This window comes from Hemitrygon akajei, chromosome 13 (genome assembly GCF_048418815.1).
Source record: "Hemitrygon akajei chromosome 13, sHemAka1.3, whole genome shotgun sequence".
Classification (NCBI taxonomy): Eukaryota; Metazoa; Chordata; class Chondrichthyes; order Myliobatiformes; family Dasyatidae; genus Hemitrygon; species Hemitrygon akajei.
The window spans coordinates 38,418,462-38,446,035 of NC_133136.1; the positions used below are offsets into that span (position 1 = coordinate 38,418,462).

General features: G+C 40.2%; 1 protein-coding gene across 2 annotated transcripts in view; it reads right to left on the reverse strand.

Annotated features, from left to right (window-relative positions):
* Positions 1-21,285, reverse strand: part of LOC140737784 (granzyme K-like) — a 37,533-nt gene extending 16,248 nt beyond the window's left edge. For both annotated transcript variants that reach the window (XM_073064420.1, XM_073064419.1), the window contains exons 1-2: positions 21,107-21,285; positions 18,324-18,388 (exon numbers count right to left, since the gene is read on the reverse strand). The gene's annotated coding sequence lies outside the window, so the exon portion shown is untranslated. The remainder of the gene's footprint in view (positions 1-18,323; positions 18,389-21,106) is intronic.
* Between the last annotated feature and the right edge of the window lie 6,289 nt (positions 21,286-27,574).

A 27,574-nucleotide genomic window follows, 5' to 3' on the forward strand; every position in this document is an offset into this window, starting at 1 on the left:
TCAAAGGGGGCACGCAGAAATCCACACCAGGCTTACTTCCCTCACAGGAAAATAGCCACTCACAGAAGACCTTGCCCACGCCCAGGATTACGGCTGCACAGTTGGAAGGTAAACTGAGGAAGATCTGTACTAGCAAGGCGGCTGGACCGGATGGAGTTTCCCCACGATTACTGAGGGCCTGTGCGACTGAGCTGGGAGAACCACTACAGCGCATCTTCAACATGAGCCTGGAGCAGAGAAGAGTACCCAGACAGTGGAAAACATCCTGTATTGTCCCGGTACCGAAGAAACCACAACCAAAGGAGTTGAATGACTTCAGACCTGTTGCCTTGACGTCGCACGTGATGAAGACCATGGAGCGGCTGATAATACAAAATCTGAGGCCACAAACCAGGCACGCCCAGGATCCTCTTCAGTTTGCGTATAAGGAGAAGGTGGGAGTGGAGGATGCTATCACGTATTTGCTGCACAAATCACTCTCTCACCTAGAGGGGGTCAGTTGTGCTGTGAGGATTACGTTCCTTGACTTCTCTAGTGCCTTTAACACCATCCAGCCCAAGATCTTAAGGCACAAACTAACGGAGATGGGAGTAGACTCTCACATGGTGGATTGGATAGTGGACTACTTGACAGATAGACCCCAGTATGTGCGGTTGGGAGACTGTAGGTCTGACACGGTGGTCAGCAGCACAGGGGCGCCGCAGGGAACCGTACTCTCTCCGGTTCTGTTCACCCTGTACACATCAGACTTCCAATATAACTCGGAGTCCTGCCATGTGCAGAAGTTCGCTGATGACACGGCCATAGTGGGGTGTGTCAGGAATGGACAGGAGGAGGAGTATAGGAAACTGATACAGGACTTTGTGATATGGTGCAACTCAAACTACCTGTGTCTCAATATCACCAAGACCAAGGAGATGGTGGTGGACTTTAGGAGATCTAGGCCTCATATGGAGCCAGTGATCATTAATGGAGAATGTGTGGAGCAGGTTAAGACCTACAAGTATCTGGGAGTACAGTTAGATGAGAAGCTAGACTGGACTGCCAACACAGATGCCTTGTGCAGGAAGGCACAGAGTCGACTGTACTTCCTAAGAAGGTTGGCGTCATTCAATGTCTGTAGTGAGATGCTGAAGATGTTCTATAGGTCAGTTGTGGAGAGCGCCCTCTTCTTTGTGGTGGCGTGTTGGGGAGGAAGCATTAAGAAGAGGGACGCCTCACGTCTTAATAAGCTGGTAAGGAAGGCGGGCTCTGTCGTGGGCAAAGTACTGGAGAGTTTAACATCGGTAGCTGAGCGAAGGGCGCTGAGTAGGCTACGGTCAATTAGGGAAAACTCTGAACATCCTCTACATAGCACCATCCAGAGACAGAGAAGCAGTTTCAGCGACAGGTTACTATCGATGCAATGCTCCTCAGACAGGATGAAGAGGTCAATACTCCCCAATGCCATTAGGCTTTACAATTCTACCACCAGGACTTAAGAACTTTTTAAAAGCTATTATTAATGCTTTTTGTGATAGTGATTTAGATGTATATCATATTTTTTTACTGAGTTAAGTATTGTATGTAATTAGTTTTGCTACAACAAGTGTATGGGACATTGGAAAAAAGTTGAATTTCCCCATGGGGATGAATAAAGTATCTATCTATCTATCTATCTATCTTAGGGTCACTAATTTATCACGAATAAAAGATACTAAGCCTTTGCCCAATGGATTAATAGAACAAAACAGGTCCACAACGTTTTTCTCGGGCATCGCAGGAAAATTGGATAATAAAGGATTAATGAAATGTCTAATTTGAAGGTATCTAAAGAAATAGATTGAACTTTGCAGAAAGTTGTTGGAAAGTTGCAGAACGATTATCAATGAAAAGATCTTCAAAATGCCTAATGCCCTTTCTATACCAATCATGAAATGTTGAGTCTTGCATAGAAGGTAAGAAAAGATGATTATGCAAGATAGGACTAGAAAGAGAGAAACCATGAAGACCATTAAATTTTCTAAACTGGGCCCACATTCTCAGAGTATGTCTAATAAGAGGATTAACAGTTAATCTAGGCAAGCGACAAGGGAGTGCAGATCCAAGCAATGCAGGAATAGAGAGATCCTTAGTGGAGTTCAACTCCATTGCCACCCATTTAGGACAATCAGACTGGTTATAAAAAAAGCACCAAAATGTAAGACAGTGAATATTAGCCATACCACCTTCTATATAGCTACTAAGATATAGCTACTATATCTTTACTGCTGTGGTAGATAAGGTCAGGGTATTGAAGTATTAAAACTTCATATTATTAAAGGATGAAAAGTATCTTTAAAGTGCTTAAATACAGTGGAGCCATTTCACTCATCCAGACTATCATTTTGTTGACAGCTGCCTTCACCTTAGCACAGTCAAACATAGCATGTTTAACATTTCTATTTCAAAAAGCATCACAAGTTATTGCTAATAAACAAATCACAATTATTATTATACATTATATTTTGTATATTTATTATATTTTGTATACTCAGGGATGAGGTGGAAGTGTTAACACGTTATGTTTGAATTTGAAGACTTAACGTGATATGGGATGAAAATCTATGGGTCATAATTCTACAGTTTTGCTCGTGAGGATGTGCACTGTGTATCCTGGAGCGGAACTTTCATTCTGTTGGAAATATTGGTGACTCTGCCACAATACCAAACGTCTCCCAGCAGTGTAACAGATGAAACCCTATGTGACAGGAAATGTGGTAAGCCAACCCTCCTCATCTTTCTTGATCTATGTGAAGCTGTTAAAATTATTGCTGCAGCTTGGTTGTCCCGTTCCTTTCTTCCATTTTCGAGCTGGATAGGCTCCTACTTGTTTCCATTCATTCACTGAGGTCAGAGCATCGGGGCTGATTTAGATAGGAAGTAGATACATTTTTCGAATGATCAAGGAATTGAGAGCTATGACCATTTGACTAAAGAGAGGAGGTGAAACCTGTGGAAGATCACTCATAATGACATTAACTGGTAGGGCAGGCAGGTTTGATGGGCCGAATGTCCGGCTCCCACTTCCATTTGCTTAAATTCTTATGATCTGTTGTACTGTACAACCTCTGAAGTGCCTGAAGAATATATCCTCAGGGCTTCCTTTAATTTTGATCCACACACCACCCTTTGCTTGTAACAATTAAAACAAACGGTTCAGATATATGTATTATCTCACTACCACCCCAGCTGAACCCTCCGATATCCCTAAATTTGTGAAAGGGTCCACACACTAGTCAGTACAGGGTAAATGGAAATTTCCTCCAATTCAATATGGATAATTGATGCCATTGTCTTTAGTCCCTGTTGTGATCTCTATCCCTGATCTTGAATTCCATCCCTCACACTAGCAATTGTTTGAACTGTTTGTTTCCTTGCTGCTGGGTTCAACAGTGATACATTTTTCTGATCAGATATTTCTTTACTAATCTGCTGATTTCCATTCTGAAACATCATCACTTCCATTTTGGAGTTGCTCTGCAGCAGAAAAATGCCAAAATGCTCAGCAGATCAGTCAGCATTTGGGGAAATGAAAATTCTACTTAATTCTCTGAGTGTTTTCTCGTACACTGCGTGTTTACTCACTCCCTCAATATTAGCAATGTGTTAAGGAAAATGAAATTGAAATTCCCTTTTACTTGAACAGAGGAGACTTTTATATTCTGAATGCAAGAATCAGTCATAACTGGTAATAAATGGTTGCAGTGGTAACAAACTGCAACTCTCTCTCTCTCTCTCTCTCTCTCTCTCTCTCTGCCTCCCTCTCTCACACATACATTCTCTTTCTATCTTTCTCTCTCTCTTCATCTCTGGCTCCTCTCCATCTCTCTAGGTTATCCTCTCTCTCTCTCTCTCTCTCTCTCTCTCTCACACACACACACACACACACACACACACACACACACACTCACACACACACACACTTAAAGCAAGAAAGAAGTGTGGACAAAAATTTTTAAGGAGTAATGTCAAAGATGTGGAACACATTGTCATTATTGGGGGGGGGGGGGGTGTGAGTAAACACACAGTGTACAAGGAAACACTCAGAGAATTAAGTAGAATTTTCACTTCCACAAATGCTGACTGATCTGCTGAGCATTTTCCTGCTGCAGAACACCTCCAAAATGGAAGTAATAATTTTTCAGAATGGAAATCAGCAGATTTAGTTGAGATGTCTGATCAGAAAAATTTATCACAGTTGAATCCAGCACTAAGATTGCAAACTGTTCAAACAATTGCTAGTGTAAGGGATGTAATTCAAGATCAGGGATAGAGATCACAACAGGGACTAAAGACAATGGCATCAATTGTCCATATTGAATTGGAGGAAATTTCCATTTACCCTGTACTGACTATTGTGTGGCCCCTTTCACAAATTTCAGTATGTTTGCACAGTTAATCGAAGTAGAAAGAACCACTCTACGTTGGGAGGTGTAATGGTGGTGACACCTTCATATTGTGGCCTCATGGACTCCAGGCACTCCAACAGTTTCACAAACATCTGAACAGTAAACAGCCAAACATACAATTTATGATGCAGATGGAGAAGAATGGTTTCCTCCTGTTCCTGGATACTCTAAGGTGACGGAAACTGGACAGTAGCCTCAGACATGGCGTCTACTGGGAACCCACTAACACTGACTTATACCTTAATACCAATAGTCATCATCACGACTCCCAGTGTAGAGCGGTTCTTTCTACTTAGCTTAACCGTACAAAAGGTATTTCTGACACCGAGTGTCTCCCCGAGGAAATAAGATGATTATGCACGACATGAATGGCTACAAGCTGAAAGAAATCAATCAGGGCCTTAACAGGGCTGACAGTAAAACCAGGAAACCGAACAATGGCCAGTGTATATCGGCTAGATTGAACACGGTGGAAACCCCATCATGGAGCACAGGAGGTGTATCCATTTGGATTACCTGGAGAAACTGGTGATAGCAGAACATCGCATTCGCAATGGTCATAGGATCGACTTTGACAGCACAAAACTACTGTGCCATACCAATAGTTTTCAGAACCACCTGGTAAAGAAAGACATTGAAATAAAACTAGAGGAAATGTGTTTTAACAAAGACAAAGGTCATGCTCCAAGTAAGAACTGGAAATTAATCGTAATCAAGGTTGGAGAGCGGAGACCTGATTGGATGCGGACTAACCAATCAGGAGAGTCAGAATACAGGGATATAAATACCACCTGACTAGACATATCCAGGCATTGTCCCTGAAGATGATGGGAGAGTTTCTCATCGAAACATTTGCAATAATCAATACCTGTGATGGCTTGAAGCCTGAGAAGAGTTTATTCATAAACTGTAGGAACTTCGGCAGATTAAGTTAAAATGCTAAATGCTACTATATATGTCCTTTATAAACAGGAGGCAGGACAACTTATCATGGAAAATACATAAATGGCAGAGAAACTGAACAATCACTTTGAATCTGCCTTCAGGAAAGATGATACTAAAATCTACCAGAAATACTAGAGAATGAAGGTCTAATGAGAACAACGAACTGAAGGAAATAAGCGAAATTAAAAGAAAGTAAGAGGGAAGTACGTTTGCTTTATGATTTTGTAAAATTGGTATTTCGTGCTCATAGATAACATGATAAACAAAGGGACAATGTCCCGAGACCATTGTTTTTCAAGTGCTTTCTGAAATCCTGAATATCTCCGTCACCTTTCTAATCAGAATCAGAATCAGGTTTATTATCACCGGCATGTGTCATGAAATTTGTTAACCTAGGCTTTGTTGAATAAAACAATCTAGAGTGGTCCTTGGAGTAGATTCGTTTTCTGAGAGACAAAAAGGGAAGAAGACAATGGTAATAAAGAAGATGATTCCTCACCCAGAGTTTAACACAAAAACTCCAGAAAATGACATCATGCTGGTTCAGGTACTAAATATATGTTCTCAAGATTACTTAAAGGCCAATTCCACAGTCCTATGCTGCAATCATGCATTTGCTCAGAGCTGTTGTATGTTAATTTCAATGGCATATCCACAACCCTTTGTTTTAATTTGTTGGTTCATTTGCTGTAGGCGTAGCTACTAATGCTGGCATTCTTGTCCATTTCTAATTGTCCTTAAACTGAGGAGGTGGAGTCAGCCTCATTGCTGGGTTTGGAGTCATGTTAAGGACCAGTCCAGGTAAGGGTGGCCGATTTCCTTTCCTGATGGACATTGGTTAAACATGTATATTTCTCAACAATCAGGGTTTATCTTTAAATCCACATTTATCTAATAATTTGAATTTAATTCTATTATGTTCTGTGGGGGGATTCAAACTCTTGTCCCTGAATTTTTGGCCTTTTGGATCCTAGACCTCTGGCTTCTGAACCTGGCAATTTTGTGCCAAATTTGTCTGGTTTCCAATTATCTGCTCTGGTTCAAGAGCCTGATGGTTGAGGGTGAATAATAACTGTTCCTGAACCTGGTGGTGTGAGTCCTGAGGCCCCTGTACCTTCTTCCTGATGACAACAGCAAGCAAATAGCATGACCTGGGTGGTGGGGGTCGCTGATGGTGGATGCTGCTTTCCTGTATCAACGCTCCATGTATACTGTATGTGGTCAATGATGGGGAGGGCTTTACCCGTGATGGACGGGGCTGTGTCCACTACTTTTTATAGGATTTTCCTTTCAAGGGCATTGGTGTTTTCATACCAGACTGTGCTGTAGCCAGTTAATATACTCTCCACCACACACCTATAAGAAGTTTGTTAAAAGTACAGATGCCATACCAAATCAGTATTATCAAAGCCTTGCTATCATTCCTAAATTGTGATCCTATAAAGAACATAATCATACAAATAATTCCATCCATAGTTTTTTATAAAATTCAGCATGATTCCATACTTCTGCAATCTATTAGTCTAATATTAAACTCAAGCATACTGTACACTTTGTTATGAGAAGTCTTCCCAACTTGCCCTGCCACCTATAAATTATAGTCCTATACCTGACACTTTTATTATACTTGCAACAGGGGCAGCCAGTGCTTGGGAACATCACAACATTTTTCAGCTTGATGTTTACCTTTAAGTCATAGCATGCAGTTGTAGAAAATATATCATCTTTCCTTCATCATTACTGGGTTATCAGAATCAGAATCAGAATCAGAATCAGAATCAGACTTTAATCGCCAAGTACCTATGCAGATACAAGGAATTTACTTCCGGCAGATGTTGTCTCTCTGCTCATAACAATAATAATGATAAATATAAATGAAAATATAGATTATACATACAGGTAGTGCAATGCAAGTAATAGTTAGCCGACAGTTAACCGGCAGTTAACTGTTCAGCAAAGTGACCGCAGTAGGGAAAAAACTTCTCCAGTGCCTATTAGTCTTAGTCTGGAGGGATCTGAAGCGCCTACCAGACGGAAGCAGATCAAACAGTCCATGCGCAGGACTGAAGAGAATACCTTTGCCACAAAGATCAGGTGAACTTCAGAAGGATATTGCCACCAATTCATTCTTGTAAGGAAAAATATAACTGGCCAAATTGTTCTCTAAAATATCACAAGAAATCCAGCAAAAATGGGTTAAATAATCTGAAGAGCTGCTACTACATTAGGCAGCCGCCTACTGGTAGATGTTCTACATGACAAGCAACATTACCGTCAAACAAAAATTGGGAAATTCACTGCACTGTGACTGGCAATTATAGAAAGAAATTGTGTCATATATTCGATATGCACAAACTTGTTAATAAGAGCAGTGAGATTATTTGTTCTGCTAACTATTCCATAGATATATATTGGTGTTCACTTTTGCAAGGGATTTTGACGATTGGATTTAAATATGAGAATAATACAAACCTGAATGAACTAAATTATCCACATCACTGAATAATTTTTTTATTTAACAGACATGAAAAAGACTTGAAAAAGAATTCCAACACAATATTTATGACAGAAATTCAGCGGAAGTTGTGAGAAATGGTTGCTCATTACCACTTACAAAATTTCACCAGGAGTTAAAAAAGTTTGAAAGTCATTGGATCAAGCATAGAAAAGGGGATGCAACTGCAAGTTTACACATTCCAAAGGATTCAAGTGAAAATAGAAAAAGATTATATGACAAATCAGTTAACAATTTATATATTAGAAGAGGAGTCACATTAAAGAATAATAACCCAGAGTTAACAGCCAGAGTTACAGTGAAGGACTTTCCTTTTAGTCTTAAAGAAGGTTCCAAACAAAGATTCTGTGATCTCTGCAGCAAGGATTTCTGCCTTGAGGCTATTGTCCTGCAGTTCAAAGTTACCATGGTGATCAACTGCTATTCATTTTAAGTTGTTCCCACAGACAGAAAACCTAGAAGCAGTTTTTCTTTATCTTTGCAGACTTCCATATCAAAATTTGGAACAAACCAATTAGAAGGAAAAATTATATTTCAATGAAAAGAGTTCTTACTATAAAATTCATAAATTTCAAAAAATAAGCTACAACATGAATTTCATACAGGTTTTTGTGGTCAGACCATTTGCCAAGAATTAATTATGGGTTAGTCTGGGTGGACAAGGCACCCTAACCTCACAGATTTAGTGGGATCAAAGTTGTAAACATCCTAGACGTATGAAGCCAGGGAAAGGTGGAGTTTCTGCCGCGGAATCCAGTGGCTGTTAGTGAGGGGCAAACGAGCTGTTTCTAGAGACACCCAGTAAAAGGGGGTTACATACAGAATGTTTTGAAAGTTTGAAGTTCAGAATTTAATATCAAACTATATTTGTGTCACCATTTACAATGCTGAGATTTATTTTGTTGTGGGGACACTCGATAAATCTAATAACGATGATAGAATCAATGAAAGACCACACTAACAGGGCAGGCAAGCAGTGTGCTAAAGGCAATAAATAAACTGTGTAAATACAAAAAGGAAAATGAAAGAAATAAAGAAAAAGATGGATAGATGAATAAAATAAATAAATAAATAGGTAGGTAGATAGATAAACAAACAAACAAGCAAGCAATAAATATCAAGAACATAGATGAAGAGTCCATGAAAGTGAGTCCACGGTTGTGGGAACAGTTCACTGATGGTGCAAATGAAGATGAATGAAGTTATCCTCTTCAGCTCAAGAGCCTGATGCTTGAGGGGTAATAAATGTTCCTGACCTGGAGGTGGGAGTCCTGAGGCTCCTGTACCTTCCTCCTGATGACAGCAATGAGAAGAGAGCATGACCTGGGTGGTGGGAGTCCCTGATGATGGATGCTGCTTTCCTGTAACAATGCTCCGTGCAGATGTGCTCAGTGGTCAGGAGGGCTTTACCCATGATGGACTCAGTCATATCCATTACTTTTTACAGGATTTTCCATTACAGACAAGGTGTTACATATCTGGCTGTGACGCAGCTAGTATCACACATCTACAGAAGATTGTCAAAGTTTTAGTTGTCATGCCGAGTCTTTGCAATCTCCTAAGGAAGTCGAGGCACTGCCATGCTTTCTTCATAATTACACTTACTCTCTGGGCCCAGGACAGATCCACTGAAATGATAGCACTCAGGAATTTAAAGTTGCTGACCCTCTCCACCTCTGATCCCCGAATTAGGACTGGCTTATGGACCTCTGGTTTCCTTCTCCTGAAGTCAATAATCATCTCCTTGGTCTTGGTGACATTGAGTAAGAGGTTGTTGTTGTGCCACCACTCAGTCAGATTTTAATACCTCCTTCTATATGCTGATACGTCACCATCTTTGATTTGCCTATGACAGTGGTGTCATCAGCAAAGATAAACTTGGCACTGGAGTTGTGCATAGCCATAGTCATAAGTGTAAAGTGAGTAGAGCAGGGAGCAAAGCACACAGCTTTGTGGTGCACTTGTGCATATGGAGATTATGGAGGAGATATTGTTACCAATCTGAACTGACTGGGTTTTGTAAGTGAGGAAAACGAGGATCCAATTGCTCAGGAGGGTATTAAGGCCAAGTTTTTGATAACAGGGCAGTCCCAAAAAATATGATAATGATTTGCATTTTGATTTCCACAATTTCTCCAGCAAACAGGGAGGTTACCATCATAATGGGATTTCTGAGAGGGTGTAATAAAATATCTTATCAAGGTTTTCCATCCACACTCCCTCCATTTCTGTGAATTGGTACACTTCCATTGATACCTCCATATTGTTGTCCATTCTTCCTCAGATATAATTATCCCTCCTTCCTTCTCCCATTTTGTTTTAATGTATGAAGTTGAATGTGTTTTAAGATTTGACAACCCCTTATACACGCTTGAAATGATTCTACTACCATTATCTGAATTATTTGCTTTTCTAAAGAGCTCTATCAAGCATGTATTTGCCTTGGTTACATTTTTAAGCGTCTTATTAACATATTGTTGTATCTGTAAATACCGATGAAAATCCTGTTTTTCTAATAAGTGTTTCTCTTTAAGCATTTCAAAACTGAACAGTGTTCCTTCTTTCATTATGTTGCAAAGAACTGTTATTCCTTTAGCTGTCCAGTCTTTAAATCTAGCATCCAATTTATTTGGTCTAAAATCTGAATCATATGCACACCATTTAAGAATTGCAATATCTCCCTCTAGATTATATTCTTTTATAGTAGTTTTCCATATTTTAAGAGTCAATTTCACCCATGGATTATCAATAGTATTTATGTATCTTTGCAGGTTGTTATCAGCCAAAATTGCTTGCATGGGGATGGGAAATACCCACTCCTCAATGTTTTTCCATTGAGCGTCATATGATGGATTGCACCAACAGATCACAGCTCTCAACTGTGCTGCAAAATAATAATCTCTAAGGGAAGGCAAGCCCCATCCTCCCTTTTCCTTTGCTAATTGCAAAGTTTTGAGATGAACTCTAGGCCTTTTACCCTGCCAAGTATACCTTGATAACATCTTGTTCCATTCATTGAATTGATTTTGATTAATCTCTATTGGTAGGGTCTGAAAGAGATATAACAGTCTGGGCAGTATATTCATTTTAATAGACTCAATCCTTGAACTGAGACTGAAAAAAGGAATCAGGTTCCATCTTGCCTCATCTTCCTTATTTTTTTTATATAAAGGCTGATAATTATATTCTGATAGTTTTGCCAAATCTTTTGGCATAATGATGCCCAAATATTTGAAAGACTGTGTGTGCCATGCCCAGGGGTATTGACTTTCAATTTCTCTTGGTGGGCTCTAGTAATATGAAAGTAATTGGGTTTTATCTATGTTGATCTTGTATCCTGATAATTGACCATATTATTCAAAGGATTGCATCAATTTAGGTAAAGAGTATATTGGTTGCCCTAGATAGATCAAAATGTCATCCACATAACAAGCCAATTTATGCTCTGTCCCTTTAATAGTAATTCCCCTGATAACACATTTTGTCTGATGTGTTGAGCTAATGGTTCCAGATATAACGCAAAGAGTAGTGGTGACCATGCACAACCCTGTCTCGTGCCCCTTTCTAGGGTAAGACTATTTGATAAATATCCATTGATTTTAATCCTAGTGTCATATGTCACTATATGTCATATAGTGTCTGTACAGTTTTAATAATTGTGTCTTGGAAACCAAATCTATGTAAAACTCTGTAAAGAAAATTCCACTTAACCAGATCAAATGCTTCTTCAGCATCCACGCTTATCACTATTGCTTCAATTTTATTTTTTTGTATATGATCCATAATGTAAAATGTCCCCTGTATATTGTCTTGAGTCTGGCGTTGTCGTATATAACCTGTCTGATCATTACGTATCAGTATGGGTAGAAACTCCTCTAATCGTTTGGCCATGATGGAGGTAAATAATCTATAATCTACATTAATAACAGATATTGGTCTAAATGACCCGCATTCCATTTTATCCTTGCCTTCTTTCGGTATAGCTGAGATTATTGCTTCCTTCCAACTGGGTGGCATTTGTGCCTTTTTTTTAGAGCCCAGTTCAGTGTGGGGAGTAAAACAGGAATTAACTCATTTTAAAATTCTTTGTACCACTCTACCATATACCCATCTGATCCTGGTGACTTGCTTAATTTAAGCCTACTAATTGCAGCTTTTAATTCAACTTCAGTACAACTCTTAACGACCTGCAGGTGATTGCTATATCTTTATACCACTCACAGAGTTTATAAATCGGAGAACTACCTTCCATGGATCAGAACTGAGGAAACCTTTTGGATGAGAGGTGAAATGGCCTCTGGACAACACAGCAAGTCCAGTTGCCTTGATTTGCTACTGCTTGACCTGGATGACTGAGAATCTTCATAGAGAATGAGAAGAAACTTGATGGTGGAGTTTAGGATGATGAAAAACATAGATAGTGGACGGTGAGTGCCATTGTGGCAATGTTTAATATGAGACGATATAATTTAACATGAATGAAGGAAAGTACAGGGGGAAATGTCAGAGACAGGTTTTCTACACAGTTGAGTGGTTATTGCATAGAATGCCCTGCTGGGTTTGGTGGTAGAGGCAGTTACATTAGGGATATTTAAGCTAATCTTATGGAAAAAAGGAAAATGGAGGACTATACGGGAGGGAAGAATTAAATAGATCTTGGAGTAGGTGAAAAGGTCGGCACAACATCACTGGTCAAAGGGCCTGTACTGTGCTGTACTATTCTGTATTCTTTGGAGACATAGCACATCTTCCCAACTCTCAATGAAATGGAGCCACTGCTGTGCTTTCTTCACGACTGCATCAGTGTTTTAGGCACAAGATAGATCCTCAGAGATATCAATGTGTAGGAACTGGAAGCCGCTCATCCTTTCCACAGCTGACTCCTCAATGAGAACTGGTGTGTCTCATCCCAACTTCCCCTTCTTGAAACCCACAATCAATTCCCTGGTCTTGCTGATGTTGAGTATGAAGTGGCCGTTGTGACACCAGTCAGGGGCCAATCTATCTCATTTGTATAAGCCTTCAGAAATTATATTTCCTTCAGAAATTCTGCCAACAACAGCTTACTGACTGAGGAATCACTTGTACATTCCTACTCTCTTTGTTATGTCATTTAAAGCCAAGCACTAATGTTCCAACATTGTTTTCATTTTGATTGTTCATTTGATAGCAGTTGCCATATGATTAATATGTTAACAGCTTTAGTCATAAATACATAATTAATTTTAAAAAACAAGTATTTATTTCTAATGTTCACAGCAATAGAAATCTACCCTGAATCAAATTGATTTTCAAAGGCAGAACATAATTCAAGAATGGAACCACATTTTCCAGAAGAAAAGCTAAATGGATTACTTTACTTGGCATTGTCTTCCTGGCAACACTTACCTACACTGAGTGCAATGAATGTGAAATCAATATCTCACTCTGATGAGGAAGAAAGAAACATTTGTCCTCCTGAGCCAGCTCTGCCATTCAATGAAGTTATAGTTGGCCCAACTTTCCTCAACACTACCTTCCTGTCCTATCACAAAATCTCTTAATCCCCTTACTGATTAAAATTCTTTCTGTCCCAACCCAACTTTCTTGGTGAAGGAATTCCGAATTTCCTCCAACATACTGCACTATTTGAAAATAGACAATTTCTAACCACCCTTTGATTCAATCTGATGATCTTACCTTCTTTAAGAAGGCAACCAACATCCCAGTACCTAAGAAAATACAAACAAAAAAAATATCTTAATGACTATTGCCTGATGACTCCACTATCCAGAGTCAGGAAGTGCTGTGAGAGGCGAGTTATACTGAACATTAACTCCAGCCTCCCAAACAATCTTGATGCTGCAATTCACTACTTCTGAAAAGGGTCTTCAGCAAATGCCATCTCCTGGAGCATTTGGGAAGTAAATACAACTATGTTTGACGATTACTTATTGCTTACAGCTCCATCTTCAATGCTATAAATCCAAGCAAACTCATCTCCAAACTCCTCGATCTGGGATCAATACATTGCTTTGCATCTGGATCCTTGACTTCCTGACCAACAAACTGGAACCAGTAGGGTAGGCTCAACACCTTCATCATGATTATTCTCATTTCACAAGGCTGTGTCCTCAGCCCCCTACTTGCACAGGATCCTCAGGTCCCCGTACACTCAAACTCTGTGGCCAGGTTCTGCTCTACCTCCACCATGGTGGCCCCTATCTCAAATGATGATGAACTGGGATACAGGAAGGAGACTGAGAGCTTAGTAACATGCTGTCATGACAACAATCTTTTCCTCAATCCAGCAGAACAAAAGAGCTGGTCATTGACATCAGGAAGGAGGGTTTTGATCAGCTGTTATCTTCATCAACAATGCTGAGGTTGAGAAGGTTCAGACCTGCAAGTTCCTAGGAGTGAACATCACCTGTTCTGGACCAACAGCTATCCACCATGACCAAAAAGCTCATGAATACCTCTACTTCCTCAGGAGGTGACAGAAATTTGGTAGGTACGCTTTGAACCTTGCCTATTTTTATTGATGCAGCGTAGAAAGCATTCTGTCTTGATGCGTTATGGCAGCTGCACTGCTCATGGCCACAAGGAACTACAGAAAGTTGTGGAGACAGCTCAGCTCATCCAGACAGGATAGTTGAATGCTCCTCTTGTGGGATGTCAGAAGGCAGAGAGACTACGAGAGCCCACATGCAGATTCTAACAATCCACGTTAAAGAGTTGGAGATGGAACACTAGACCATTTGGGAGGCTGAAGGGTCCCAGGAATAGTACACAGTGATCAGGGAAGGGATTTTTGTGAGTCTGCTCATACATGGGTCACTGAGCATGCTCAATCAGGCTCGTGAGGCACAATCTTCCCTTCACAAAGCCATGCTGACTATTCATGAGTAGACTGTACTTCTCCAAATGCTCGTAGATCCTATCCTTAAGAATCCTTTCCAGTAGTTTGCATACCACCGACGTAAGACTCAGCGGTCTATAGTTCCCAGGTTTCTCTCTATTACCTTTTTTAAACAAGGGAACTACATTTGCCATTCTCCAGTCCTCCGGCATTTCCCCTGCAGCCAAAGAGGATTCAAAGATCATAGCTAATGCTCCTGCAATCTCTTCTCTCAATTCCTACAACAACCTGGGGTGTATCATATCCGGCCCTGGGGATTTATCAATCTTAATGTTTTTAAGAAGATCTAACACTTCTTCTTCCTTAATCTCCACATTATCCAGCACATAGGCCCGCTCTACTTCGACCTCATCCTGATCAAGATCCTTTTCACTTGTGAATACTGAAGCCAAGTATTCATTTAGGACCTCCCCAAACTCCTCTGCTTCCAGGCACATGTTGCCCTCTTTATCCTTTAGCAGTCCCACCTTCGTTCTCGTCATCCTCCTATTCTTCATATACGCATAGAACGCCTTGGGGTTCTCCCTAATCCTACATGCCAAGGCCTTCGCATGCCCCCTTCGAGCTCTCATAAGTTCTTTCTTTAGCTCCTTTCTGACTACCCTATATTTCTCATAAGCCACTCCTACTTCCTGCTTCTTATATCTAACATATGCTTCCTTTTTCCTCATGATGAGTTGCCTCACATGTTTCATCAGCCACGGTTCTCTTTTCCTACCATTTTTTCCTTGCCTCAGTGGGACAAACCTATCTTGATCCCAGCTCAAGTTGTCCCTTTGATGTGTTACAATCAATGCAATTGGACGCTCATTAAAAATATAAGAAAATTGTCTGTATTATCTAAACTCCCTGCCTGATTATTGGTTGGATTTCTTTTGTTTCTCCAGTAACTGCAGTCTTAAATAAAGAAGGTGCTTCCATTCCAGTGATGTGTGTGGTGAAACCGAATTCACAAGGAGTTTCTCAGAGCTGAAGGAACTTTCGATAGTTCTCCTTTCACATGCTCACCATACATGGATGCAGCGTGGAGTTATGTTACCAAAGCAGCAATCCAGAGTGATGGACCTGAGTTCAGCACTGTAGCTGTGGAATTTAATTTCACCTAATATTAAGGAATTTTAGGGGTTGAATAGAAACTAGTCTTCACAATGATGGCTCTGATCTCTAATGTCTTCTGGAGAAAAAATGTCAGTCATACTGACCTGCCCTACGTGTGAATTCAGACTCAGATCCATTCCACACTGTTTAGCTGACTCATAAATGTTCTCTGTTGTGGCCTAACAAGTGGTGCAATTACTATTACTCTTGTCAAAACTCTCTCAAGGCCGGTTAGGAATGGGCAATAAAGCTGTCCTCGCCATAAACACCTTTATCCTAAAAACAACCCATTCAATAACTAAAAATAATCTAACACATTTTAGAAAGTTACTGCCTAGAGTCCATTTTGTAACTGCCCAGTTAGGTGTCATGATGTTGGCAGTGTGTTCCTTTCAGTAGTCGTGCTTAAATCAACCAAGTAGGGTGACAGACTTGTAGTTGCACTGTGACTGTTCAACAATGATCATCGTTTCACCTGAAAGCTCCAACATGCATTGCCATTGGGTTTGTGTAAATAGTGAAATCTATTGTTGCTCTTCCTGTGATTTGGTACGTGCCTCAAGATGGGGAAAAGCAGGTTCATCAATATGAACAGCACATGGAAGTAACTGGTTTAATGGAAAAGTATTCCACCAGGGAGTGATTATTTCCTTTACCTTCTGCAATGAATAATTTTTGCAATAAAACAAAAACAAGCTATTTGAAGCCACTTTTTGGCCAGGAACATTGGTTCAATAAACTATTCATGAATTATAATTTGTTGATCGAGTGCACTATTCTGCACATTTCATTTAGATCTCCTATTTATTATTCCACATAGCTGAGCATTGTCAAGTGAGGTTTATTGGCATTTAACTACATACATGTATACAACATATAAAACCATGTAATGTATAGAGAAATGAGACAACTTTTCTTCAAACCGGGGTGTAAATCTCATAATGCACACAGCACAATAACTAATGAAGGTAAGGATAAAATCTACAAATGAATCACACATAACCAACAAACTGAAGTGCATTAATATAAAATATTGTAATGTATAGAACTGCTTAACCAGTGAATATGAAGTGTCCAGGTGTTCAGAACCTAATGGCATGAAGAATGAAACTGTTTCTCATCTTGATCATTCTTCTTTTTATGCATCGTAGTTTCCTACCTGATGGTAGAAAGTCAAAGAGGACACTGGGTGGATGGGTGCAAGCCTTAATAATACTAAGGGATTCACGAATGTCGTGCTCCTGATAAATGACACAATTGATGATAGGGAGACCCCTATGACCCTCTCAGCAGTTCTCACAGCCCTTTGTAGGGATTTCTGCTCCAATGCTCAACAGCTCCTATTCCAGATGGAGATGTAACTTGTCAGGAAGCTCTCAATGGTGCTCCTGTAAAATGTAGTTCGGATTGGGAGCCTTACTTGTCCCAATCTTCTTAGGAATTACAGGCGTTGCTCTGCCTTCTTGTTCAGGGAGGTGATATTAAGGGACCAGGTGAGGTCTTCCATAATGTGAACTCCCTGGAACTTGGTGCATCTAACTCTCTCTACAAAGGAGCAATGTATCTGCAGAGGGCAATGGTTCATCTGCACCTTCCAGAAGTCCACAATCATTTCCTTTGTATTCTCCACATTCAGGTTTAGATTGTTCTTCTCACACCAATCCATCAGCCGCTCCACTTCCTCCCCATACTCTGTCTTGACATCGTTCTTGATAAGGCCAACCACTGTTGTGTGTTCAAATTCAGCAATTGGCTCTTTGAGTTTAATCCATCAGTTTTAGGACCATTTCCATGAGCTCACTCCCTTTCTCAATCCTCCTATCAGGATGAACATTCACAGGCCTTCCCTGTGGGTGCTACACTCTACCTGTATTATGAATCTGGTACGCAGAACAATAGAGGAAATAAACCTGTATTACAATAAATATAAGTAGTGCAAAAATAAAAATATAAAAAGTGATGAGATGGTCTTCCCGGGTTCAATGCCCATTCAGAAATCAGATGGCAGAGGGGATGAAGCTGTTTCTGAATTGTTGAGTGTGTGCCTTCAGGCTCCTGTACCTCCTTCCTGATGGTCGCAATGAGAACAGGGCATGTCCTGGGTGATGGATGCCCCCTTATCAGGCACAGCTCCTTGAGATGGAGGCTAATACCCATGCTGGAGCTGACTAATTATACAACTCTCTGCAGGTGATTGCGATCCTGTGCAGTCCCATGCAGCCAGTTAGACTGCTCTCCATGGTATATCTCCACGGTTTATGATTTTAGTGTCTGTGTAGCCAATAACAAACGTTGAGAAACAGCAGTCAATCCCCAGTTTAACTTCATCAGCTGTAATCTTGCCCAATGCAATCAAACTGAAGGCACAAGAACCAATGTAAACCTTAAATATTTATGAAGTCATCACCATAAAATATCCTGAAATTTTACTTACTTTGGTTTGGTACTTGAGTTCAAGTTCAAGTTCAGTTTGTGGTGACTCGACCATATACCTGCATACTATCAAACAAAACAACATTCCTCTGGATGAACGTGCACAACACAGCAAATATAACTTACACACACAACACATAAAGTAACACTACGACAAATCAATTAACAAATAATAAGTTGCATATCCGATACAAATTTAACAAAACAGTATAATGCAACTGGCACTTCATATGCGATGAGACTTGGTTGGTAACAGGGAGTTCAGTAGTTTTATGGTCTGGGGGAAGAAGCTGTTTCCCATCCTAACAGTTCTTGTCCTAATGCTACGGTATCACCTGGCTGATGGTGGTGGTCAGAGAGATTGTTAGACGAACAGGAGGGATCATTGACAAGGCTAAGGGCCCTGCATATGCAGTGCTCCTGATAAATATTTCAGACGGGTGATTGAGAGACCCCGATGATCCTCTCAGCAGTCCTCACAGTCTCCACGGAGGAGCTGTGTATGTACAGGAGTGGACTGATTGGAGTGAAAAGTGAACTGGAAAGGATGCAATGTAGCAGAAAGATGGGGTTTAATATGATCCATACCCAGCAAGTCAAAGCACTTCATTATTGTTGACGTCAGTGCCACTGGATGGTCAGTGCTGAGGCAGGTTACTGTCGTATTCTTGGGCACCGGGATGATGGTGGTCATCTTAAAGCCTGTGGGGACAGTGAACTGCTCCAGAGAGATATTGAAGATGTTTGTTAGAATCTCATGTGCCTTATGTCTCTGGTGTCACAGAAATGGCAGTGAATTCTCTGAGAATAATCCCATTTTGTCTTCCTGATGACACAGGAAAGCACAGCTCTTGCTCACCGGAGAGTTGTCTTATTCTCTGACCTGAAGGCAGTATCATGATTTCTCAACCCTGCCTGGGTCACTGGCTTCAGATTTGCACTCACATAGATCCCTTTATTAACAGGGACGTCTTCAGTGCACTTCTCTATAGAGCCAGCCACAGATCTTGCATATACATTGACGTTAATGTCATGTTTATAGATAGCCACTCCCTGAGCATATTCCAGTCTGTGGTAACCTGTCTCAATGACTATCGTCCAGTAGCAATTACGTCCACAGTGATGACGCTTTTTGAGAGGTTGCTGATGAAATGTGTCAACTCCTGCCTGAGAAGCAACTTGGATCCACTCCAATTTACCGACCAGCACAAGTCCACAGCAGATGCCATTTCATTGGCTCTTCACTCAACCCTGGAACATCTGGACAGCAAAGGCACACACATCAGGATGCTCCTTATTGACTACAGCTCGGTATTCAATGCTCTCATCCCCTCAAAACTAATCAATAAGTTTCAAGATCTTTGCCTTAATACCTTCCTGTGCAATTGGATCCTCGTTTTCCTCACTTACAAAACCCAGTCAGTTCAGATTGGTAACAATATCTCCTCCATAATCTCCATATGCACAAGTGCACCACAAAGCTGTGTGCTTTGCTCCCTGCTCTACTCACTTTACACTGATGACTATGGCTATGCACAACTCCAGTGCCATGTTTATCTTTGCTGATGACACCACTGTCATAGGCAAATCAAAGATGGTGACGTATCAGCATATAGAAGGGGGTATTAAAATCTGACTGAGTGGTGCCACAACAACAACCTCTTACTCAATGTCACCAAGACCAAGGAGATGATTATTGACTTCAGGAGAAGGAAACCAGAGGTCCATAAGCCAGTCCTAATTGGGGGATCAGAGGTGGAGAGGGTCAGCAACTTTAAATTCCTTAGTGCTATTTCATTTCAGTGGATCCGTCCTGGGCCCAGTGAGTAAGTGTAATTATGAAGAAAGCATGGCAGTGCCTCGACTTCCTTAGGAGATTGCAAAGTCTCGGCATGACAACTAAAACTTTGACAAACTTCTCTAGATGTGTGATACTAGCTGCGTCACAGCCTGATATGTAACACCTTGTCTGTAATGGAAAATCCTACAAAAAGTAGTGGATATGACTGAGTCCATCATGGGTAAAGCCCTCCTGACCACTGAGCACATCTGCACGGAGCATTGTTACAGGAAAGCAGCATCCATCATCAGGGACTCCCACCACCCAGGTCATGCTCTCTTCTCATTGCTGCCATCAGGAGGAAGGTACAGGAGCCTCAGGACTCACACCTCCAGGTCAGGAACATTTATTACCCCTCAAGCATCAGGCTCTTGAGCTGAAGAGGATAACTTCATTCATCTTCACTTGTCCCCACATGAAAATAAATCTCAGCGTTGTAAAAGGTGACATAATTGTAGTTCGATATTAAATTTTGAACTTCGAACCTTCAAAACATTCTGTATCAAACCCCATTTAACTAGGTTTCTCTGGAAACAACTCGTTAGCCCCTCACTAACAGCATCTGGATGCCACGGTGAAAACTCCACCTTTCCCTGGCTTCTTGCGTCTAGGATGTTTACAACTTTGATCCCACTGAATCCGTGAGGTTGGGATGTCTTGCCCACCCAAACTGCGGTTTGTGTGAATGCTGTGTGATCTACTGTTCCCAGCTAGAAATAACAGATCGTACACTGCATACAATTTATAAAAAAGTATACTTAAGATAGTTAATTAAAGCAAACAGCTATTAAATGAAAGAAACAAATAAACAAAAGGATCCCATTACTTTTAAACAATCTTAAGTTCACTTAAGTTGGAGTTCATCTTGAAATTCTCACTCACGCACTAGACCCTTCATCTGCGTGAAAACACACACCAGATTTCAAAGGTCCCTTAAAATTCACCTCAAACAAACGGGTCTCCCACGGGAGTATTGACTCCAGCTTCTTGAAGCCATTCACCTGCACAAAGCACCTTGTACAACAGGGACGGGTGCCTCAGACATCTTCCCTCCTGTCCTCTCCTAGCTCCTGCCAACAAAGACCTTCAGCCGAGCATTCTCTAGAACCTTCTCCCAATTCCACTACCCTGATTGGCTCACAGCACATTCCTAAGTTGAATAGCAAGCCTCTTATCTGAGCTTAAACCCAAACAAGCTGAAAGCAGAACAGACTGCTCTTACAGAACTGCTAAAATGAAATAACTATAGCATAGCAGTAAAAATCTTAACCAGGACATTACATGTAACATTGAGATTGTCCTCTGTCCAAGTCTTTATCTCCAAACTGGTTTGACAGATTTAATCAGTGGTTGGTGTGCAGGAATTAGCACCACGGGTAAGTCTTCAGAGAATCCAATGGGAAGCAGCTTCCTGTGCACCAGGGATGTTGGTATAAACCAGGTCTAATGTGTTCCAACCTTTGGTGCAAAGTCAGCATATGTCCTATGGGGGTGTGCCTTATTCTGATGGTCGAAATTCACTCCATTGTGATTAGTTCGTTTCGAGTTGCAGCTGCTCTTCCCTTTGGATAACCGCCTGGTGTCCAGTTTCAAATATCCTCAGTATAAAAAATTGCATGTGTAATATCCAACAGTGTGTTGTTATCATAAGAAAGATGTAAAGGGAGAACAATGACACCATTTGCTAGAGCTGGAGAAGCCTCTGTGACTGGATGGGTCACCATCTTGAAGTGTGAGAAAGACAAACTAATCCATTAGTAATTCTTGGCAAATCACCTGACCACAGAAACATATATGAAATTCATATTGTAGCTGATTTAAGTACAATTCTAATGTAAGAACTCTTCATTGAAATATGATTTTTCCTTATCAGTTTGTTTCAATTCTGATACAGAAGTCTGCAAAATTATGTTTTGAAAACTAAATAATGATTGTTTCTAGGTTTTCTGTCTGTGGGAACTCTTTAAAATGAGTAGCTGTTGATCACCATGAAACCTTTGAACTGCAGGACAATAGCCTCAAGGCAGAAATCCTTGCTGCAGAGATCACAGAATCTTTGTTTGGAACCTTCTTTAAGACTAAAAGGAAAGTCCTTCACTGTAACTCTGGCTGTTAACTCTGGGTTATTATTCTTTAATGTGACCCTCTTCTAATATATAAATTGCTAGCTGATTTGTCATATACCATTTTTCTATTTTCACTTGAATCCTTTGGCATGTGTAAACTTGCAGTTGGATCCCCTTTTCTGTGCTTGATCCAATGACTTTCAAACTTTTTAAATTCCTGGTGAAATTTTGTAAGTGGTAATGAGCAACCATTTCTCTCACAACTTCCACTGAATTTCTGTTATAAATATTGTGTTGGAATTCTTTTTCAAGTCTTTTTGATGCCTGTTAAGTAAAAAAAATTATTAATTGATGTGGATGATTTAGTTCATTCAGGTTTGTTTTATTTGCATATTTAAATCCAATCGTCAAAATCTCTTGCAAAAGTGAACACCAATATATACTTATGGAATAGGTAGCAGAACAAATAATCTCACTGTTCTTACTAACAAGTTTGTGCATATTGAATATATGACACCATTTCCTTTCTATAATTGCCAGTCACAGTGCAGTAAACTTCCCAATTTTTGTTTGACGGTGATGTTGCCTGTCATGTAGAACATCTACCAGTAGGTGGCTGCCTAATGTAGTAGCAGCTCTTCAGATTATTTAACCCATTTTTGCTCAATTTCTTGTGATATTTTAGAGAACAATTTGGCCAGTTATATTTTTCCTTACAAGAAGGAATTGGAGGCAATATCCTTCTTGTAGTACACCTGATCTTTGTGGCAAAGATATTCCCTACAGTTAATAAATTAGAGCTTTCAGAATTATAACCCAGTGATGATGAAGGAAAGATGATATATTTTTTACAACTGCAAGCTATGAATTAAAGGTAAACATCAAGCTGAAAAATGCTGTGATGTTCCCAAGCACCAGCTGCCCCTGTTGCAAGTATAATAAAAGTGTCAGGTACAGGACTATAATTTATAGGTGGCAGGGCAAGTTGGGAAGACTTCTCATAACAAAGTGTACAGTATGCTTGAGATTAATATTAGACTAATGGAATGCAGAAGTAAGGAATCATGCTGAATTTTATAAAAACTACAGATGGAATTATTTGTATGATTATGTTCTTTATAGCATCACAATTTAGGAATGATAGCAAAGCTTTGGCAATACTGATTTGGCATGGCATCTAAACTTTTGACAGATTTCCTATAGGTGTGTGGTGGAGAGTATATTAACTGGCTGCAGCACAGTCTGGTATGAAAACACCAATGCCCTGGAAAGGAAAATCCTATAAAAAGTAGTGGACACAGCCCCGTCCATCATGGGTAAAGCCCTCCCCATCATTGACCACATACAGTATACATGGAGCGTTGACACAGGAAAGCAGCATCCACCATCAGAGACCCCCACCACCCAGGTCATGCTGTTTGCTTGCTGTTGCCATCAGGAAGAAGGTACAGGAGCCTCAGGACTCACACCACCAGGTTCAGGAACAGTTATTATTCACCCTCAACCATCAGGTTCTTGAACCAGAGGGGATAATTACACTCAACTTCACTTGCCCCATCACTGAACTGTTACCACAACCTATGGACTCACTTTCAAGGACTTTTCATCTCCTGCACTCAATATTTATTGCTTGCTTGCTTATTTATTTATATATATATATTGGCGTGTTTATTTATTTATTCATTCATTCTTTGTGTATCTACACAGTTTGTTGTTGTTTGATCACTAGTTAAAGACATAAGTTGGTGTGGTCTTTCATCAATTTTATTATGGTTATTATTCTATTATGGATTCATGGAGTATCTCTACCAGAAAATCAATCTCAGGGTCGGATATGGTGACAGAGATATACTTTGATAGTAAATTTACTTTGGAAATAAAACTTTGAATACTGTTGAAGAAGTTAATTGAAGTGATACCAGAGAGAGACTAAAGAAACTGATCAAGGAGATGATTAAGTGGAAGTTCGATGCAGGTATTAAAAAACAAGTAATGGTGACAGAAGGATCAGTAACCAAAGAATACTAATTGACAGTGGATGGTAAAAGGCTCAAAGGATTGAAAATGTGATGATCACTGATTGCATAGTCACCTTTGAATGATCATTTTCTATACAGCTGAAGGGAAATGTTAATCGGTGTATGGAGAAAGTGCAGACTGGGACTAATGGTATTTCCCTGATAAAGTGAAATCACTGTGGTGCAGTTGATAGTGCTGCCACCTAACAGATCCAGCAAACTGTGTTCAATCATGGTGTCTCAGCTGTCTGTGTGGAGTTTGCATGGTCACCCTGTGATCGTGTGTTTCTCTGGATGCTCCAATATCCTTCTACATCCCACTAATGTACAGGTTGGCAGGGTATTTGGTCACTTAATTGCTCCTAGTGTTCAAGTTAATGGTAGAAATGGGAGAATTGATGGGAAAATGGATGGGGGGTGGGGAGGGAATTAAGCAGGATTAGTGAAGGATTTTTGTACATGGGTGCTGATGGCTGGCATGAACTCAGTGGGCAGAAGGGCCTGCATCCGTGTTGTATGAAGCAATGATTCTTTGAATTGTCAAGGAAACAATGAAGTGAACATATGTCTTCTGTGAACTGTCAGGATATGAGGCAAAGACGAGGTTCCTGCCAGTTCATCCTCCAAACATCACTACCATGGGAGGGCAGAATTGAAAAAAATACAAAGCAATGTTTAGAACTTATCAAGACAGGAAAAAAACTGTTGGAAACCAGTCACATTTGGAATAAAATTGCCAGGTTCAGAACCCAGACGTCCAGGATCCAAAAGGTCAAAAATCCAGGAACAAGAGTTTGAATCCCACCACAGAAAGTAAAATAATTAAATTCAAATAATTAGATAAATGTGGAATTAAAGATAGACTCTGATTGTTTAGAAATATACATGTTTCACCAATGTCCATCAGGAAAGGAAATCAGTCACCCTTACCTGGACTGGTCCTTAACGTGACTCCAAACCCACCAATGAGACTGATTCCACCTCCTCAGTTTAAGGACAATTAGAAATGGACAAGACTGCCAGCATTAGTAGCTACGCCTACAGCAAATGAACCAACAAATTAAAACAAAGGATTACAGATACGCCATTGAAATTAACATACAACAGCTATGGGCAAATGCATGATTGCGGCATAGGACTGTGGAATTGGCCTTTAATTAATCTTGAGAACATATATTTAGTACCTGAACCAGCATGATGTCATTTTCTGGAGTTTTTGAGTTAAACTCTGGGTGAGGAATCATCTTCCTTATTACCATTGTCTTCCACCCTCTTTGTCTCCCAGAAAGCGAATCTACTCCAAGGACCACTCTAGATTGTTTTATTTGACAAAGCCTAGGTTAACAAATTTCACGACACATGCTGGTGATAATAAACCTGATTCTGATTCTGATTGGAGAGGTGACGGAGATATTCAGGATTTCAGAAAGCACTTGAAAAACAATGGTCTTGGGACATTGTCCCTTTGTTTATCATGTTATCTATGAGCACGAAATACCAATTTTGCAAAATCATAAAGCAAACGAACTTCCCTCTTACTTTCTTTTAATTTCACTCATTTCCTTCAGTTCTTTGTTCTCATTAGACCTTCATTCTCTAGTATTTCTGGTAGATTTTAGTATCATCATTCCTGAAGACAGATTCAAAGTGATTGTTCAGTTTCTCTGCCATTTATGTATTTTCCATAATAAATTGTCCTGCCTCCTGTCTATAAAGGACAAATATTAACCCAAGTAGCATTTTGCATTTTAACTTAATCTACCAAAGTTCCTACAGAATATGAATACTATAAACTCTTCTCAGGCTTCAAGCCGTGCACAGGTATTGATTATAGCAAATGTTTCGATGAGAAACTCTTCCATCATCTTCAGGGACAATGCCTGGATATGTCTATTCGGGTGGTATTTATATCCCTGTATTCTGTTCCTCCTGATTGGTTAGTCTGCATCCAATCAGGTCACCACTCTCCTACCTTGATTACGATCAAATTCCAGTTCTTACTTAGAGCAAGACCTTTGTCTTTGTTAAAATTCATTTCCTCTAGTTTTACTTCAATGCAGAAAACCATTGGTACGATACAGTAGTTTTGTGCTATCAAAGTCAATCTGCTGACCATTGCGAATGCAATGTTCTGCTACCACCAATTTCTCCAAGTAACCCAAATGGATACACCTCCTGTGCTCCATGATGGGGGTTTCCACCGTGTGCTCAATCTGGCCGATATACACTGGCGGTAGCGACGGGTTCCTCCTCGTTGTTCGGTTTCCTGGTTTTACTGTCAGCCCTGTTAAGGCCCCGATTGATTACTTTCAGCTTGTAGCCTTTCTGCATGAACGTCATGCATAATCGTCTTATTTCCTCGGGGAGACACTCAGGGTTGGAATTGGCTTTTGTACGATTAAGCAAAGTAGAAAGAACCACTCTACATTGGGAGGCGAGATGATGGGTATTACTATTAAGGTATAAGTCAGTGTTAGTGGGTTCCCGGTAGACACCATGTATGAGACTGCCGTCCAGTTTCCGTCACCTTAGAATGTCCAGGAACAGGAGGAAACCATTCTTCTCCATCTCCATCATAAATTGTATGTTTGGATGTTTACTGTTCAGATGTCCAGATGTTCAGAAGTCTGTTGTATGGACCCTTTGACAAATTTAGGGATATCTGTGCATTACGGATGTAGAATCAAAAAGGATACAAATACAGTACTCAGAGTGTTATATCTCAATGCACAGAATATAAGAAATAAGGCAGATGATCTTGTTGCACTATTACAGATTGTCAGGTATGATGTTGTGGCCATCACTGAATTGTGGCTAAAAGGATGATTGTAGTTGGGTGATGAATGTCCAAGGTTATACGTTGTGTTGGAGGGATTGGAAAGTAGGCAGAGGGGGTGGAAAAACAAAGTAAAAACAAAGGAGAAGGCATACAACAAAGCAAAAATTAACAGGAATACAGGATTGGGGAGATTTTAAAAACCTACAAAGAGCAACGAAAAGATTCATTAGAAGGGAAAAGATGGGATATGAAAGCAAGCTAGCAAACAATATCAAAGTGGACAGTAACAATTTTTCATGTAGGCAAAAAAGAAATTAAAGATGAGAGTGGATATAGGACCACTAGAAAGTGAGGCTGGTGAAATAGTATTGATGGATGAAGATGTGGCACGTGAACTATGTGAGTATTTTGCATCAGTTTTTACTGAGTGAAGACACTAGCAGTGTGCCAGATGTTGAAGGGTGTCAGGGAAGAGAAGTGAGTGCATTTACTGTTACAAGGGAGAAGGTGCTCAAAAAGCTGAAATAGCTAAGGGTACATCAGACATCC